This window comes from Panthera tigris, chromosome E1 (genome assembly GCF_018350195.1).
Source record: "Panthera tigris isolate Pti1 chromosome E1, P.tigris_Pti1_mat1.1, whole genome shotgun sequence".
Lineage (NCBI taxonomy): Eukaryota > Metazoa > Chordata > Mammalia > Carnivora > Felidae > Panthera > Panthera tigris.
This window is the reverse complement of record NC_056673.1, coordinates 20,669,588-20,688,452: the sequence shown is the minus strand read 5'-3', so window position 1 is coordinate 20,688,452 and position 18,865 is coordinate 20,669,588. Positions and strand designations below refer to the sequence as shown.

Sequence of the window (18,865 nt, the reverse complement as noted above, 5' to 3'; positions counted from 1 at the left end):
CCCCATGCCTCCAGCAACTGTCAATTTGTTCTCTGGCCGAATAGCACACCATTGTGTGCATATACCACATCTTCTCTAACCATTCATCTGTGGAGGAACATTTAGGTTTTTCCACATCTCAGCTGTTGTGAATAATGCTGCAGTGAACACGAGAGTGCTAATATCTTTTTGAGATCCCGATTGCAATTATTTCAGAAAAATACCCAGAAGTGGGACTTCTAAACCATACGGTCATTTTATTTTTACTGTTTTCCACTGTGGCCGCACCGTCTTGCATTCCCACCAACAGCGTACGAAGGTTCCAATTTCTCTACATCTTCGCCAACGCTTTGTGGTCCTTTGTTTTGTTTTTTTTTTTTTAATTTTTTTTTCAACGTTTTTTATTTATTTTTGGGACAGAGAGAGACAGAGCATGAATGGGGGAAGGGCAGAGAGAGAGGGAGACACAGAATCGGAAACAGGCTCCAGGCTCCGAGCCATCAGCCCAGAGCCTGACGCGGGGCTCGAACTCATGGACCGCGAGATCGTGACCTGGCTGAAGTCGGACGCTTAACCGACTGCGCCACCCAGGCGCCCCAGTGGTCCTTTGTTTTTTTGATAAGAGGCATCCTGATAAATATGAGGTGTTATCTCCCTTGTAGTTTTGATTTGCATTTCTTGAATGATTAATGACATTAAACGTTTTGTGTTTTTGTTTTTGTTTCACATATACCTGTTGACCATTCACATGTCTTCTTTGGAGAAATGTCTTTTTGGCATCAGTATTTCTTTAAAAAAATTTTTTTTAATGTTTATTTTTGAGAAAGAGACAGAGTGCGAGTGGGGAAGGGGTAGAGAGGGAGACACAGAATCTGAAGCAGGCACCAGGCTCTGAGCACTCTGCACAGAGACTAATGTGGGGCTCAAACTCATGAACCTCGAGATCATGACCTGAGCCAAATTCAGACACTTAACCAACTGAGCTACCCAGGTGCCCCATGGCATCAGTATTTCTTAAAGGCTCCCCAGATGACTTCAGTGTGCAGCCAAGCTTGAGCCTTCAGAGCTCTGGACTTGAGCTAAGTACACCCAAGTTCAATGTCTTGCTCTGCCCCCTACTGGCTATTTAGCCTGCCCTGCCCACTAGAACCACAGCACTCAATCTCCCCAAGCCTCCTTATGCTCCTCTGTAAAATGGAAATAATCCTTTCGTAATGCATGAAGATGCCTACCACTTAGTTCAGTACATTTTAGCTCTTGCTTTTATTGTCTGGCCCTTGGTGGTGATTCTGTCTGGTTGAGATTTGGGGTTTTTACTGCATTGGCCTGTTTTTACTATTTTATCGCTTCTTTTTATTGAGTAATCTTTCAGCTTATTTTATTTTATTGTATGTTTTGTTATTTCCCACTTGACTTTCACTTTTAACTGGTGAATAAGAAACAGCAGCTCAAAAGGAACAGTTATGAGGGCAGATAAGGTCCCAGTTGGGGGTCAGTGGGTCTTTATTTCTCCACTGAGCTCTGCGGGAGACTTTCCTGTTGCCCCAAAGGCAGCTCATATTCTTGACCACATCCTAGTAGAGACCCTCCACTGACTCCTTGCAGGTTTAAGTTCTCCAGAAGCAGCTCTTACATTCCTGGTTCTCAGCCCCCAGCAGCACATTAGAGAAAATGCTGATGCCTAGGCCCCATCCCAGGCTAATCACATCAAAATCTCTGGGGTGGGGCTCAGGCATCAGTATTTTTTTTTAATTTTCCAGGAGATCCCCAAATGCTACCGGGGCTGAGAACCACTGTCCTAACCAGACTTTTTATAGATCCTTAAATATGTGATAATGCTTTGCATCCATGTCATATATGCTATGCTTCATGTTATTCCCTCTGTCAAACACATCCTTTCTATCCAACTCCCTGTTGGCTTCTAGTCCTTTAAACATCACTGAAGCTGGGCTTCCTCCTCTGGCCCACTTGGGCTGAGCTGGGAGTCCCTGGTACCCTTGCACAGCATCTGACGCTAATATGTCATCTTGCCTCCATCACATGACATCAGTACCTTCCTCATTGCTCCCAGCAGACTGGGGGATGCCTCACGAGTCCCCTATGTCTATTTTCCCACTGTGAAGAACAAGATTTTTTAGGGGTGCCCGGGTGGCTCAGTCGGTTAAGCGTCTGACTTCGGCTCAGGTCATGATCTCGCGGTTTGTGAGTTTGAGCCTCCCGTCGGGCTCTGTGCTGACAGCTCAGGGCCTGGAGCCTGCTTCAGATTCTCGGTCTGCCTCTCTCTTTGCTCTTCCCCTGGCTCACGCTCTGTCTCTCTCTTCCTCTCTCTCTCTCTCTCTCTTTTGTCAAAAATAAATAAATACTAAAAAACTTTTTTTAAAAGAACAAGATTTTTTGGGTTTTTTTTATTTTTTAAAATTTATTTGTTGTTTAATTGACATCCAAGTTAGTTAGCATATGGTGCAACAATGATTTCAGGAGTAGATTCCTTAATGCCCCTTACCCATTTAGCCCATCTCTCCTCCCACACCCCCTCCAGTAACTCTCTGTTTGTTCTCCATATTTAAGAGTCTTTTATGTTTTGTCCCCCTCCCTGTTTTTATATTATTTTTGCTTCCCTTCCCTTATATATATCTGTTTTGTATCTTAAATTCCTCATATGAGTGAAGTCATATGACATTTGTCTTTCTCTTACTAATTTCATTTAGCATAATACCCTCCAGTTCCATCCACGCCGTTGCCAATGGCAAGATTTCATTCTTTTGGGTTGCCGAGTAATACTCCATTATATATATATATATATACCACATCTCCTTTATCCATTCATCCATCAGTGGACATTTGGGCTCTTTCCATACTTTGGTTATTGTCGACAGTGCTGCTATAAACATTGGGGTGCGTGTGTCCCTTCAAAACAGCACATCTGTGTCCTTTGGATAAATACCTACTAGTGCAATTGCTGGGTCACAGGGTAGTTCTATTTTTAATTTTTTGAGGAACCTCCACACTGTTTTCCAGAGTGGCTGCACCAGTTTGCATTCCCACCAACAATGCAAAAGAGATCCTCTTTCTCCGCATCCTCACCAACATCTGTTGTTGCCTGAGTGGTTAATGTGAGCCATTCTGACAGGTGTGAGGTGGTATCTCATTGTGGTTTTGATTTGTATTTCCCTGATGATGAATGACGTCGAGCATTTTTTCATGTGTCTGAAGAACAAGATTTTTTAAATTCTAGGTAAAGAAATGAAGAAATGAAAATCACCTAGTCAATTGATTCAGAAACCTTTTAGCCCAGGGTACTCTCTCAGGAGAGCACTGAAACTGGTCCCAAAAGAGTGTGCCAGGGACACTGTGGACATGGAAAAAACAAGTCCTCCTCTGGCCACACGTAGGGAGAGGCTGGAGCCCCTAGGGAAAGTCCTGTTCACTTGGTCCATCCAAACCTAGTACATCAAAAACAGAATTCACCTCTTCTCCGTAAGTGATGTTTCTGTTTTTTTCACCACCGATCACAGTACATAGTGTAATTGCAAGATATGGTTATCAGGAGTTCTTAGGCATATAAAGTCACTAACCCTACACTAACTAGTCTCACACCAGCATATTCTTTTAGTTTTGTGTCTCCTTTATCATTCTGTCTTCCTTCGTATAATGGTTAATTTTATGTGTCTACTTAACTGGGGCACAGGGTGCCCAGATATTTGGTCAAACATTGTCTGTGTGTCTGTGAGGGTGTTTCTGGATGAGACTAACATTTTTTTTCATTGCAATATATTTGACATGTAACGTTGTATACGGTTAAAGTGCACAACCTGTTAATTTCATACATTTATACATTGTCACATGATTGCCATGGTGCTAATAATTAGCCACTGTGATACATAATTATTTATTTCTCGTGGTTGGAATAATGGAGTTCCAATCTCCTGGCAAGTTTGAGTATTATAATACAATATTATTGTCCATATTCACTATACTGCGCAGTAGATGAAATTAACATTTATTTATTTTCTTTTTTTTAAAACATAATATATTGTCAAATTGGTTTCCATACAACACCCAGTGGAAATTAACATTTAAATCAGATAAATGTAGTAAAGAAGATTGTCCTCCCTAATGCGGGTGGGCCTCATCCTATCAGTGGAAGACCTGAATAGAACAAAAGGATTGATTCTCCCTGCATAAGAGGTAACCCCCTTGCCTGCGTTCAAACACAGATATCAGCCTTTTTCCTGCCTATGGAATCAAACTGAAATATCAGCTCTTCCTGTGCCTCAAGCCTGCCAGCCTTTGGACTGGAACTACATCATTGCTTCTCTTGGGTCTTCAGCTTACCAACTCACCCCACAGATCTTGGGACTTGCTTGCCTCCATAATTGCATAAGCCTTATCATAATTTTTTAAAGGTGTGTGTGTGTGTGTGTGTGTGTGCGATCACCATTGTAACCAAACATTTTTACGGATATGTAGATATAGATATACACATCCTACTAGTTCTGTTCCTCTGGGGAACCCTGACTGATCCCCTCCTTGTGTGAGGTTTGTATAAAATCACGTAACAGTTGTCAGGTTCCTCAGTTAACGTTATTCCCTCCCTTGCCCTGGTGCCACTACTGCTGACCTCCTGCCCACCCCTTTTACGGTTCGTGGCTTCTACAGCACAGGGCAGCTGGCTGAGAGCAGCAGACCTTGGCTGGGGTTCTGATATTACAAAACTTACTAGCCCTGTGGCTTTGGCAGGGTACTTAGCCTCACTGCCCCTCAACATCTTCACCTATAAAGTCAAAAGAACAGCCACTCATGGGGCTGTTGAGAGGATTAATGATATAACATGCAAAGCATCTTATACGGGACCTGGCACCAAGCAGACTCAATGAAAAGGTGGTTTCTAATTATTAGTATTTTGGGGAGAGGAAACCAAGTAACCGTTCTTTTGAGAAGTGCACCTGAATTGTCAAAATGAGCTCCGAGTAAAGGCACCGAATGATGCTGCAAAGTAAAAGCAGGAAGCTTGTTTTAACCGATCAGAGGCCTTTTCCTCATCCAAGTCTGTGCTGTGTTGGCCCTCACTGAAGTCACAAGATCTCTGGATGAGCAGGGAATTACTCTACTAGCATTCATCTTCTGGGACTTACATCGCAGGGATTTGCTCTCAGGGAAACCAACACCGCCCAAAGGAAAAGGGAAGACATCCGTCTTCACAGAAGTGCTTGTTCATTCCTGTCACACTCTCCCTCCTCATCCTGATGGCCCCCAGAGGTCAAAAATGGGTCTCCATCTCTGTTCCTGCCACTCTGGCCGGTGCTCAGCCTGACTTCTCTGGGACTGCGATGATTTCCTAATGGTCTCTCTACGTGACCTTTAGGACTTTACCTTTAGGACTCTCTACGCGACCTTTGGTGACTCAGTGCAGCAGCCAGATGGTCCTCGGCGGTCTGACCTCTCTCTCCACTTCTCCAGCCTCAGCACCCTGCACACCCCGCCCCCACCCCCAGCCTGTGGGCTTCCACAGGCTTCCACCAAATCTTTCCCAAACTCATCGGCCAAAAATCTCTCCCCCTGGGCACCAGAGAGTTCCATTTCATCCTTCAAAACCAGTCTTGCATTGCGACTTTTGCAGGAAGTGCTAACCCAACACACTCTACCTCCTGAACCCTGCAATTTGTTTTCCTGCCCCAGCACCTTTTCTCTCTTTATCATAGAACTACCACATTACATTGTAATTGACAGTGTGCTTGACGGTAGCCCTGTCTGCCAGCTCTTTCAGAATGAGGAGTATGTTCTGTTTATCTCTGTATTTCCTTAACTATTGATGGCTGAGGCACCCAGAAGGCACCAAATGGCAGTTCGGGGAGTACATTTAAAAACACACTGGTTGGGGAGGGAGAGAAATGGATGAGACTATAAAGATGTTGTGTTCTCTCTCTTGATTGGGGTGGTGGGTACACAAATGTACGCATTATAAAGTGACATAAGACAGGGTGCAAAGTGGCTCACTTGGTTGAGCGACAGACTTCAGAGCAGGTCATGATCTCGCGCTTTGTGCGTTCGAGCCCCGCGTCCGGCTCTGTGCCAACAGCTCGGAGCCTGGAGCTGCTTCAGATTCTGTGTCTCCCTCTCTCTCTGCCCCGCCCCCACTCGTGCTCTGTGTCTGTCTCTCAAAAATGAATAAACGTTAAAAAATATTTTTAAATAAAGTGACATAGGATGACAGACACGCATTGTGGCAAAGTGGATGTCCCAATTTTGATAGTATACTATAGTTATAGAGGATGTAACCATGGGGGGAAACTGAATGAAGGGTATAAGGGATCTCTCTCTACTATTTCTGCAACTTTCAGTGAGTCTCTAATTATTTGATAATAAAAAGTGTTTTCAAAAGGAAAAATGCACAGGCTAATTTTACTGGTTTTGACCAAGCTAGTAAAATAATGGGAAATAAAGGGGCAATCAACTCTGGAATTTTTCACAAAGTCTAATTTAAGATTACTTAAAACCGACTAGCTAGAGGGTGAATATTAGAAGCATAACCCAAGTGTGCTTCAATATCTGGCTTATCTAGAAATCGCACCAAGTTTCTGCTCTAAAGGCCTTCCAACCAGTGCCTAAGTGGTTAGAACACCAAGCAGAATGAATCAGGTCCATGCAGCTGTGGGGCTGAAGGAGGTCACCCAGGATGAAACCCCCGGAGGAAAACCCAAAGCTGCAGTTACACTATCATCTGAGCAGACCGAAAGAGGCTGAATGGGAAGAAGAAATCCACGTGCTTGGCTCACGACTTTGGGAAGCCACGGGACTGAAAAATCTGCGCTCGGGTCCTTAGCACTTTGGGACCTATCACAAGCTGGAGATGTTGAAAAGTGAGGCTTCCAGCAAAGTGACACCTTCAAAAGCTTAAAGCCTCTACAAACTGAAGGCCTCTAAAATCCTGAGATTCCTAGCAACCAGGGTGGGCTAACAGCCCAATGATTTCAAGAGCTTAGAGCCCTAAGAGCCTGGGGCCCCTAATAACTGATGATTCTAATAACTTGGGGCCTTTGAGAACCATGAAGCCTTTAATAAATTGAAAAATTGAATAACCTGCGGCTTCTAACAACCCAAGACCTATAATAAACTGAGACTCCTAGCAACCCAGGTTTCCTAGCAACCTGGGGACTCTAATTATCAGAGACTCCTAGCAACCAGGGAGATTGTACAACCTGGAGGGCCGGGCACATGTCCACCCCTGGTCCCAGACTGCTTCCCACTCTGCAGGGACTGCCCACTGAAACTTGAGAGGCAGTGTGACCTAAGAGACAGAGGCAGAATTGGGAACCGATGGCCTGTGTTCTGATTTGACCACTCACTACATATATAGCCTTTGGCTTAACCTCCCTATCAGTTTCCTTATGTATAAAATGATAATGATTATAATATCTTGCTCAGAAAACTATTATGAGAGTCAGGTAAGTAGATTTATGGGAAAGCACGTTAACAGCTGTACACATGCATGTTGCCTTTTCTGACAGCACCCTCTCCCCTCCCATCTCATTAGCCGCCATATTGCATCATTTCTTCCAAAATGGCTTTCCCATCTAGTCCAGCTCCATCACCACCACCAAAGTCACAGACCTTCTCCACTGTCTTTGTTGCCACCAGTTATCTTTCCAACACACAAATGCCATCATGTCACTTTTGCCTGCAGGCTTCCTCTGGCTCCCTTGCTCTTGGAGTCAGATTCAAACTCTTGGCCATGGTACATAAACTCTTCATGATCAGGTTCTACCTTTCCAGCTTCATCTTCAGTCACTCTTCCAACCCCCACTTCCTTCTTTCACTCCTAAAACAAACCCGAGATGGGGGTATTAATTATCTCAGCTTCACAGGTACAGAAAATGAGACTGAAAGAAGTAGCTTCCCCAAGTGTGTACAGCCTTGAAGCAGTGATTTGAAAGCCAAGTCTGACTCCAAGACCCATGTTCTTTGATGGCAAAGACATCACTGCCTCCTGGAAGCTTCCAAAAATGTGATTCTCTGGTTACTCTCTTGATAAACCAACTTTGGTCTTGTCCCAAAGCCCCTCCACCCTTTTCTGTGCAAGCAACTGGACAAATTTCAGCTTTGGTGGAGCTTAAGGATTTACACCAGGGGGCGCTATCCTTGCACACAACAACCATAAATGCACATCAGCCCTAAGAGACTACTGAGACCACGCCCAGCAATGCTTAACCTGTGGCCTGTCTCACTTGGCCATATGGCTCACGATGTAATTTTAAGACAAATGGTTAGAAATCTGCTTCCATGTTGCTGCTTCTCAAAAAGGCCCAGTTATTAACATGTTAGTGTCTTTAAAGGGGCATTTTTATTGACATCTTTCCTGTCAATGAAATAGGTTAATCTGAGTTTTAAGAATATACATATTCCTGGGGCGCCTGGGTGGCTCAGTCAGTTGGGTGGCCAACTACAGCTCGGGTCATGATCTCGAAGTCTGTGAGTTCGAGCCCCGCATCGGGCTCTGTGCTGACAGCTGGGGTCCTGAAGCCTGCTTCCAATTCTGTGTCTCCCTCTCTCTCTGCCCCTTCCCTGCTTGCTCTCTGTCTCTCTCTCTCTCTCTCAAAAATAATAAACATTAAAAAAATTTTAAGAATATACATATTCCTCCATAAAGCTACTCTCATCTTTAATTAAAATTAATTCAACCTATAAACACCGTTACAGGTTCGAGTGTCAAGATTGGGAACGTGGGGAAGTGGATGGGGAGAGCAAAAAGACTGCTCATCGGTGGTGCAGTCTGACATCCCCATCTTGTCAATGTGAGGACAGCAATCCCCAACGGGAAAACCAACCGCCCCAGGGCCCACAGCGAGTAAGAGACGAGATCTATCTTTCCAGAGCACAACTTCATAGTAATGCACTCCTACTGTAATTGATGAAGAATACACGAGAGGAGCTCCCTCACCTTATTGTTCATGGGCCCAGAGCACATACTAATGAACAGTCAGCCTGGGTATCGTATGGGGCTCCCTATGGCGTGTGGAAGAGAGATCGTACTTGATTCGATGGGTGTGTTCAACCCTCTGAACACCTACATCTTCATCTTGGAAATGGAGAGAATAACATGTACCCCTCAGAAGGTCTGGCTTTCATTCTGTGTCCCCTCTGACACCTTCCCTGAACCTAGCTCTCTGAATGCTGTTCTCTCTGGGCTGAGTTCAGAGACCCCAGCAGAGACCCCAAAGGTGCTGGACGATTGGGCGGGGAGGAAAGATTTTGTCCCCCTAGTGCCCCCAAAACAATTTCTCTTCCAGACTGCAAGGGAAGAGGCTCCAGGTTCTTGCTATTCAATGGGCCTGAAGTGGCCTTCAACTGGGAGAGTGGTTTTGTCCCCCAGAGGACACTTAGTAATGACAGAAGACATTTTTGGTTACCACAACTGGGGAGAGGCATGCTACTGGAGTTGAGTGAGTAGAAATAAGGGATACTGCTGAACATCCTACAATGCACAAGGCAGCTCCCGAAAACAAAGAATTATTCAGCCCAAAATGTCAGTAGTGCTGAGCTCAAAACAGTCTTATTTATATACAGCATAAAGCAGCCTCGGTCTGGTTCCCCTGTGCTCCTACGTTCTGTGTGATGCCGGACATTTCATCTCTGCTGCATTCAGTTTCCTGAGCCTTGAAATAAGAGATTTTGGTGTGGTCTGATGATCGGCACAGCCCCTCCTAACACTATCATCCTCCAGCTATGCTTTCTAATCACCCACCTGGTGACTTGGCTTATGGTGTTTTCACTCACCATTCGCAAAATTGAGAGCGTCCTCGTCTCCATTTCTTCAACTATAATATAAGGATAATTATACCTACTTCACCATTCCTATGTTGGTGTGAGGAGAAAGGGGGAATGACCTTATACATAATTGGTGTCTAATAAACATTGGTCTTTGAAAAAATAAACATCATAATGGATTAGCAGGGGGAGAAGTTCAAGGGAATTATGACTTACTGAAAAGAGTCCTCATTCAACAGCCTCCGGGCCAGAGGGAACTTTGAGACAAGAAAATCCTCTTTTTTCAAAACTTTCGAAGAGGTAGCTATGAATCTTGGGCTTTGCAGGGAGTCAGGAGTGGAAAGCTCTTAGGTTTTGGTGATCCACAGGCCTGTATTTGGGCCTCTGACCCATCCTGAGAGAAACATTTCTGTCAGGAAGGAAAAAAAGTTTCCAATGGAAGAATCATTTCAACAGTTCAACCAATAAGGGGTAGAGTTTACAGAGCTTTGATGCCAAGTCTGACCTGAAGTCAAGCCCCTCTTCTGCCATTCCCAACTGAGTGACCCACTTGTCAATAAGGATGATAATGCAAATCAATTAGAAGCCTTGTGCGTTTCACATGAGGGAAAGCATCCAGTAAGTGTTTAACAAATGTTACCTCTTGTTTTTACGTGCTAAGAGCCATGTATTACCTGCCTCGGCTTACTTACATTCTTATTCAAGATTTTAATGAAAAATCACAAACATTGTCAAACCCTCTATGGTTCCATGAAAAAGGTGCTTGGTGTCCTATGCCACCCTTCCACTTACACACACACACACACACACACACACACTCGCATCCCTATATACATGGAAAAGCTAACGTTGGGCATTTAATCAGGGTGAAGATCTGGAGGATGAAGCATATACTCTTGTGTTTTTTAAACCACAGCATCTTCTCCCTCCCTCCCCCGCATGCAAAGAACAAGCGAGTCAGAGAGGTTAAGATGACTGCTCTTGACCATATAAAGTGGGGAAGGCATCCGATGAGCACTGAGTAATGTACAGAACTGCTGAATCATTATATTGTGCATTTGGAACTAATTATACTTGAATAAAAAAGGGAGGGGAGGCATTGCCCTACCCCTGAGCCTCAGTAAAGAAAGCAATCCGATAAATCAAACTCTGTCCCGTGGGTAAGCCAAGACCATCTTTACTGATTAAGGGTCAACAAGAATGTAGATAAGTTAAGCTGCACAGAGACCTAACATTGTGAAATGCCAAGTCCCATGGCTAACCATCAAACACCAAACATCCAAAATACAAGGAGGGGTGCCTGGGGGCCTCAGTCGGTTAAGCGTCCCACTCTTTAACTCAACTCAGGTCTTGATCTCAGGGTCGTGAGTTCAAGCCCCGGGTTGGGCTCCGTGTTGGGTGTGGAGCCTACTTAAACAAACAAACAAAACAAGGAGACACTGCTCCCAAGGGATGATCAGAGCCTATGCAGCTCCACTATATCTAAAATCCAGGTCACTATTGTCTTGGAAAGGCTCCCACGTGGGGACAACAGCTGAGTTCAGACCCCACACTGCTTAAAACAGCCTTGCAAACAAGTACGGAGTTCATGGGACTGAAAGGCAGTCATGAACTCCTGGGTGTGTATTTCTGTTCCTGGGAGTGCAGAGTCAGGCTTGGCAGACGAGACAAACAGACAGGAAGACAGGAAAACAGAGGAGATAGATAGAAGGCGACAGTCAGCACCCCTAAAAGATGCAGGCAATAGCTATCCAGTTCTGGTTTCTTAAACATTCTTTTAAAGTAATTACTGTCCCCAACATGGGGCTTGAACTCACAACCCCGAGATCAAGAGTCACATACTCTACCAACTCAGCCAGCCAGGTGCCCATGGTTCCTTAGACATTCTAAATAAGAAGTGGAAATTTGCAGGGTGCCTAGGTGGCTCGGTCATTTAAGCATCCGACTCTTGATTTTGTCTCAGATCATGATCTCATGGGTGTGAGATCCAGCCCCGCCTCAGGCTCCATGCTGAGTGTGGAGCCTGCTTAAGATTCTCTCACAGTCTCTATCTGCATTTCTCTCTCTGTCTCTGAAAAAAAAATGAAAAGGAGAGGGGACGGGAGGGGAGGGGAGGGAGGGAGGGAGGGAAGAGAGGAGAGGAGGAGAGGAGAGGAGAGGAGAGGAGAGGAGAGGAGAGGAAAGGAAAGGAAAGGAAAGGAAAGGAAAGGAAAGGAAAGGAGAACACCTGGGTGGCTCAGTCAGTTAAGTGTCAGACTTCCGTTCAGGTCACAATCTCACAGTTCGTGAGTTCGAGCCCCGTGTCGGGCTCTAAGCTGACCACTCAGAGCCTGGAGCCTGTTTCAGATTCTATGTCTCCTTCTCTCTCTGCCCCTCCCCTGCTTGTGCTTGCTCTCTCTCTCGCTTGCTCTCTCTCTCAAAAATAAACATTAAAAAAAAATTTTTTTTTAAAGAAAAGAAGTGGAAGCTTGCCCCTCTCCTGAATAATCTTTCCTTTCTCCGGAAAAGGTAGCTTTAGTCATCACTCAGTTTCCTCATCAAAGGAAGCTAATTTTTACAAAGGTAATGGAGTTATTCCAGAAGTTTTATCTAACTGTATCATCAGGAGAATTCAACACCTGGCCTTAAAAGTGCTCACTTCCTTCTAGTCTTGGGCAAAGGGTTTGAGAACAAGCCAGATCAGGGCTCAGGGCAGGGTTGGGTAGAGGGAGAATTTCAACTCCAGGGCTGGCCTCTGAAGAAGGCAGCCCTAAGGGCTCATGGTACTAAGTTCAAACAGGGAAGCAAGCGGGAAGGTAAAAGTAGCAGATGCCAGGAGGGCTGCTCTGGCTGGGAAGAGGGCACAGCAGCAGTGGGTCTAAGCAGCCAGCCAACACCAGGTATACAGAAGTCACCCTGGAAAATCTGTCCATCTGGGGGAAACAAGTCTTCACCAGCAAGTGGGTTAGACAGCAGGTATCTGGCTCTATTTTCTTGTTTCTCACTATCTGCGCGCTGCCTAACCCAGATGTTGATACATAACAGATGCTAAATAAATACACAGAGAACAAGTGAGTGTATGACAAAGCCTCTGTAGACACTAAGTCCTCACTCACCTCCTTCTTGCCTCCACCTGCCTGTAGGAATAAAAGCGGATGCCACTGCAGAGAGCAAGGAAGTGGAGAGGCCACATGGGAAGGGGCTGGCCTTTGGCTCAGTTCTAAAAATAGCAACAGCCTACTTGCCCAAAAGGCACCGCCGAGACTGTGCTGGCAAATCAGTAATGATAAGCGTCACAATGCCCCCCCCCCAGGACGCTGTGACCGGAGAGCCCTATGTTCCATTAGACAACAATCTCCTGCACCTGAGTCAGAGGCAGGCAAGGAGTGAGAGTTGCAGCAACCCAGCCGGTTGGGGCTGAGTCATGGAACAAATCGGGGTTGTTTGCTACCCGTTGTCTGGCTCTGCTGGCAGTCAGGTGTGACCCAAGGCATCCTTTATACCTGGTTTCTAGGAGGTGCCCCTTCTGGACCCCATATTGAGACCCAACCTTCAGGAAGGCCTGCTCCTTCTTAACCATGGCTTCAGATCCCCGGACCCTGGAGAAGGAAGAGCTCCATGAAATCTCCTAGAAGAAGGGTGGTTGGCAAATGATAGTCCATGACATCGGGAGACTCTGCAGAGACATCCCAGGAGGCCCTGCAGGGGAGTAGAGGGCAGGATTCAGCTCACCCCCCACATCTATCAGAACAGCTTCCCTCTTGTCTATATTATATATTCAAACTCCACGTAAGGATTTGTTTGAAGAAAAGTTCTGAAGCTAAAAAAGTTGATGCCTGTGCTAGATGGATTATTGGTCTCAGACCTTCACTCCCCTGTGGGAGCGTTGTACACCCACATTCTTACCATGGCTTCACGGTGGACAGAGTGTATATCCCCATGCTTGGACCATTGGGATGCTTGCATGACACTAGCAAAGACTGGCAATGTGCTCATGCCACTGGGCCTACCCTCTAGAACCCCTTCCTTTTTCAATGAGAAAAGTTTGCCCCAGTTAGCTACAAGCCCAAGGAGGCATGTGGAGAAGACCTGGACCCAAACTACAGTGAGAAGCCGAGCTGAGCTGAGCCCACTACAAACCAGCCAAACCCTAGCCAACATGCAGGCCTATAAGCCCAAAATAAATACTTCTTATAAGCCATTGACATTTCAAAGTTGTTTGTCATACAGCAAATAACTAACCACACAATGCTTTTGAAGAACCCTTCCCGGCTTTCATTTAAACAAAGAATCTGGGCCCTTGGAGAAGAAAAAGAGAAGTTGTAGAAGCAGTTGTTGAAGGGGGCGGGGAGAGGGGGGAGGGGGAGGGGAGGAAGGGGAGGAGAAGGAGGAGGAGGGGGAGGAGGAAGAAGAGGAGAATAGTTACCATTCAACCATTTCACCTCTAAGTGATTACATATCATAGAGCAAGGTTCAGAAATTTTTTTCTGTAAAGGGCCAGAGAGTAAATATTTTAGGCTTTCTAGCCTATGCAGTCTCTGTCCCAACTACTCAACTCTGCCATTTTAGCATGAAAAGCAGCAGTAGTCAATACTTTAATGGATGCCTGTGGACTGTGTTCCAATAAATTTTTTCTGGACACTGCAATTTGAATTTTGTGTAATTTTCATGTGCCACAAAATATTCTTATTTTTTAACCATTAAAAATGTAAAAACTGAGGCGCCTGTGTGGCTCAGTCGGTTAAGCATCAGACTTCGGCTCAGGTCGTGATCTCATGGTTCATGAGTTCGAGCCCCGCGTCGGGCTCTGTGCTGACAGCTCAGAGCCTGGAGCCTGCTTCAGATTCTGTGTCTCCCTCTCTCTCTGCCCCTCCCCCATTCATGCTCTGACTCTTCTGTCTTAAAAATAAATAAACATTTAAAAAAACTTTTTAATGTAAAAACCATCCATCCACGGTTGAATGGATAAAAAAAATGTGCTATATACATACAATGGAATATTATTCAGCTTGAAAAGGAAGGAATTCTGCTACAACATGATGAACCTTGAAGACATTATGCTGAGTGAAATACGTCAGAAACAAAAGAATGAATGCTGTATGATTCCACTCATATGAGGTGCCCAGAGTAGTCGAATTCGTAGACAGAAAGTAGAATGGTGGAGTGGAGAATAAGGAGTTATTTATTGTTTAATGGGGACGGAATTTCAGTTTGGGAAGATAAAAAGTTCCGGAAATGGATAGAGGCAATGTGAATGTATTCAGTGTCACTAAACTATACACCTAAAAATGGCTAAAATGTCAATTTTTAAAACTTTTTTAATGTTTATTTATTTTTGAGACAGAGAGAGACAGAGCGTGAGTGGGGGGAGAGGCAGAGAGAGAGGGAAACACAGAATCAGAAGCAGGTTCCAGGCTCCGAGCTGTCAGCACAGAGCCCGATGCGGGGCTCAAACCCACGGACCACAAGATCATGACCTGAGCCAAAGTCGGTCTGCTTAACCGACTGAGCTACCCAGGTGCCCCTAAAATGTCAATTTTTTTAATTAAAATTAAAAATAGTAAATAAAGCCCATCCTTAATTTTTGGCCCCGTACAAAAACAGGTGCATATTTGACTTAGGGGGCATAGTTTCTAAAAATTTAACCCTAAGGAAACTCCCACAATGTGTCCCACCAGTACTGTCTGGGTTAAAAAAAGAAAGAAAGGAAATATCCTTAATATTCATCAACAGGAAAATGGAGAAATACATTATGGTAGAATTATTCCATGGAGAATCCAATGGTAAGTGGAGTATGCTACAATTTATATATAAAATTTAAAACCCTGCTGAAGAATGCTATGTTGTATTAATGGATGCATAAATATGTACTAACAGTGTAAAGACATACATAGGAATGATAAACAGTGGATTCATGGTAATAGTTACCTCTGAGGAAGAGGGAGAAGAATGGGAAGGGGGGGTGTAATATACAGGAAGCTTCAATTATATCAGTAATGTTTTACTTCTTTAAATGAGATCTGATACAAATATGACATAATGTTAAGATCTGATAAAGCTTAATGGTGGGTAAATAGGTATTCATTATGCTCCTTTCTATTCTTGTCTAATCTTTGAAATATTTCACGATGAAAAAATTAATTCAGAAAAAGCAAAGGGAGGAACAAATTAAAAAAAAAAAAAAAAGGAAACCATCAATTAATTTCAAAGCGTGCCAGTAGCAGCAACAAGAATAACAGAAGAGGCAATCAGTCCACCTCACTGATCCTTCTGGACTTTCTGGGGCTTCCTCAGCTCACCTCAGGCGGGCAAAGCCGATGCAGAGGCCCATGTTCAGAACCTAAGGCTGGCTCTGCCCCTTTGGTTTGTCCCTGTGTGGCTGGAGAAGGAAAGCCAATAAAGCCCAGACCACCATACCTGAGAACCATGTTCCAGGCACAACCCATTTTCCAGATGCAAACCTGCCCAGGCCCATAAGGCACAAGAAGGCATTTCAGGGTTTCAGGACATTTTCTTGTGAAACCCGAGATTCTCTCTCACCAGTACCTGAGAGATGGAGAGAGGACAAGCCAGGCTTCTCTTGGGGACTCACTGTCAATTCACAAACAATTATTGACCTTAGCTCTTACCCATATTTAATGCTGTCAATTAGGATTAGACTGGACTGAAAGTAACAGGAAACCCAACTAACAGTGGCTTAAACAAGACAGAAGTTTACTTCTGTCTCACGAGAAATAAATCGAGGTAGATAACTCAGGGTAGCGTGAAGGTTCTGTCATTCCGAGGATGTGATTTCTCCTGTTCCGAGATGACAGCTTGAGCTCCAGCTACCAGATCTGCTGTCCAGGCAGCAAGACAGAAGAAAGGGAGAAGGACCAGATTCTTCCCTTTTAAAGGAATCTTCCGGACAGCATCCTATGATCTTTCCACTGACATCTCCTTAGCCAGAACATAGTCAAATAGCCACACTTACTCCAAGGAAAGTTAGAAAGGTAGTCATGGAGACCATGTGGGGCTCCATGCTGACCGTGTGGGTGGAGCCTGCTTGGGATCCGCCCCTCCCCTGCTCGCTCTGTATCTCTCTCTTTCAAAATAAATAAGTAACCTTTTTTTTTCCAAAACATAATGATACGTATGCTATACCTATGTTGAGAAGATTGAATGAATGAATAAATACAAAATACTTGTACTGATACCTGGCACACAGTATGAGCATATAAGTGTTAGTATTGTCCTTATTAGACAACAGTTGAAAGGCACCTTAAGGAAGAACTAATGAACACAGAGGATGTTCTCCCAGAGGTGTCAGCCCAGTCCAAAGGTAGGAAGAGGTGACAGCTGAGTCAAGACCTCAGGGATGAGCACAAGTCCTGAGTCTCTCTCCAACCCCACTATTTAAGGAGGGTGCCAGCACCCTCTATTTGAATAGGACTAAGGAAAACCTCCAAGAGGTTTTACCTTGAAGGGAAGGAAGAGTGATATGTCCTTATTCCCCACAGTAAGCTCTCCATGGCGCTACAAGTGGAAAAATGAAGGCCTCCTAACACCTAGAGAAAAGTACATGAATGAAGGGAGCGCTGGGTGGCTCAGTCGGTCGAGTGTTCGACTCCTGATTTCAGCTCAGCTCATGATCCCAGGATTGAGAGATTGAGCCCCACGTCGTGCTCCATGCTGAGTGTGGAGCCTACTTAAGACTCTCTCTCCTTCTCTGCCCCTCTCCCCTGCTCACTCTATTTAAATTAAATTAAATTAAATTAAATTAAATTAAATTAAATTAAAATTTCAGAAGTACATGAACTTGGGGCCTTGCTCTGTCTTGGCTCTCATACCACATTCCAGGTATTCTGGTTCCTTGTTCACAGCTGGCAGGCAGCCAGCACCGCACCACCCAGTTCCACCTTCTGAACTTTATCCCCAAGCAGAAAATTGTCTCTTCTGTGTACTTCACAAAGGGACCACTACATAGGATGACACCACAGTCCATCTGGCCCACGGAGGCCTGAGGGACAGGGCTTTCCTCCCCAGTGCCAACCCCTCCAGGGAGGAGCACTTCATTCTCCCGGGGGCTAGTTCCAGGCTTTTATAATGGGACTTGAGTGACATTAATTCTCATCCCAAATCTGCTACTAAGTCACCCTGTGGCCTTTGGCCAGTGCCTTGACCTCTCTGAGCCTTAAGTCAGTGGGAATAATCATACCTGGCTCATGAGGTCCTTCATTTGTCATGAAGATTAAATGAAATACTGTATGTAAGGTGTTCAAACAGCTCCCAACATGCAGTTGGGGCCCCGTGCACATAAGGCCCCTCGTCTCTTAAGGCTCCCTCAGCGTTAGCCTGCCCCAGCACTATGATGGTGAGTCCTGTTAGGGGTTAAATGACTTCTCTTTTGTGTTGTCCTGAGCATTCCTTGTGTCTCTGAACTTAAAGGAGTTTACCTTTGAGCTTTTGCACAGTGTTTATGCTTTTTCAACTTCTTATCATACCTTTTCCATGATGACAGGTGCCCAAATCAGTGACGTGGGCATACAAGATCACAGCCAAATGGGAAGCAAATACCAAGTTTATTCGTCAACTCTGGTACATTCCAGCTCCCAAACCACAGCCTTTCCTAGCATTTGCGATGGAGAATTCAGAAAGTAATCAAGGAAATACACAGGACTTCCGACACTCCCAAATGTGGGTATTGGAACATATCACCACACACATACACACGCCCAAAGCTTGCCTGCTGAGATGGGACTGGGCAGCTCAACTACACAGATGTGAACCTTCTAGAAGATAGTCCTGGGCCTGAACCAACTGTGCTCCCCTCTGAGATGACGTAGAAGAGGAGCAATCTGTTTGAAGTTGGGAATCAGAGAAGAAGCAGCCAATCTGGCCCTTGATCCTGAATCACAGTAGCCCCACCCATCAGGAAAAGATGACCCCATAAATGTTAGCCTTTGTCCAGCGGTCTAGACGCTCCTCCTGGGCAGGAGCAAAGACTGTTATGGAAAGTGATACTGCATGTTCTCTAAGAAAGGGGAGAAGAGATGTTGTCTCTCACCCAGCCACACAGGTATCCCCTTTTTAGCCTCAGCTTGAACTATAGCAAATCCCCACCCTTGAACATGCACACACGTGATCTGGAATGATGGAGTTT

At 44.9% G+C, this 18,865-nt stretch overlaps 1 long non-coding RNA gene across 4 annotated transcripts; it reads right to left on the bottom strand.

Annotated features, from left to right (window-relative positions):
• Nucleotides 1-7,401: 7,401 nt before the first annotated feature.
• On the bottom strand, nucleotides 7,402-17,615 carry LOC122233577. 4 transcript variants are annotated; one of them, XR_006211197.1, is made up of 4 exons: nucleotides 17,553-17,615; nucleotides 13,227-13,422; nucleotides 9,961-10,153; nucleotides 7,402-7,798 (listed from the first exon to the last, which is right to left on the bottom strand). It is a non-coding gene; the product is annotated as an uncharacterized LOC122233577 (long non-coding RNA). The 4 variants fall into 4 exon arrangements; XR_006211198.1 differs by having other exon boundaries at nucleotides 13,274-13,422; XR_006211200.1 differs by lacking the exon at nucleotides 13,227-13,422.
• Nucleotides 17,616-18,865: the final 1,250 nt, after the last annotated feature.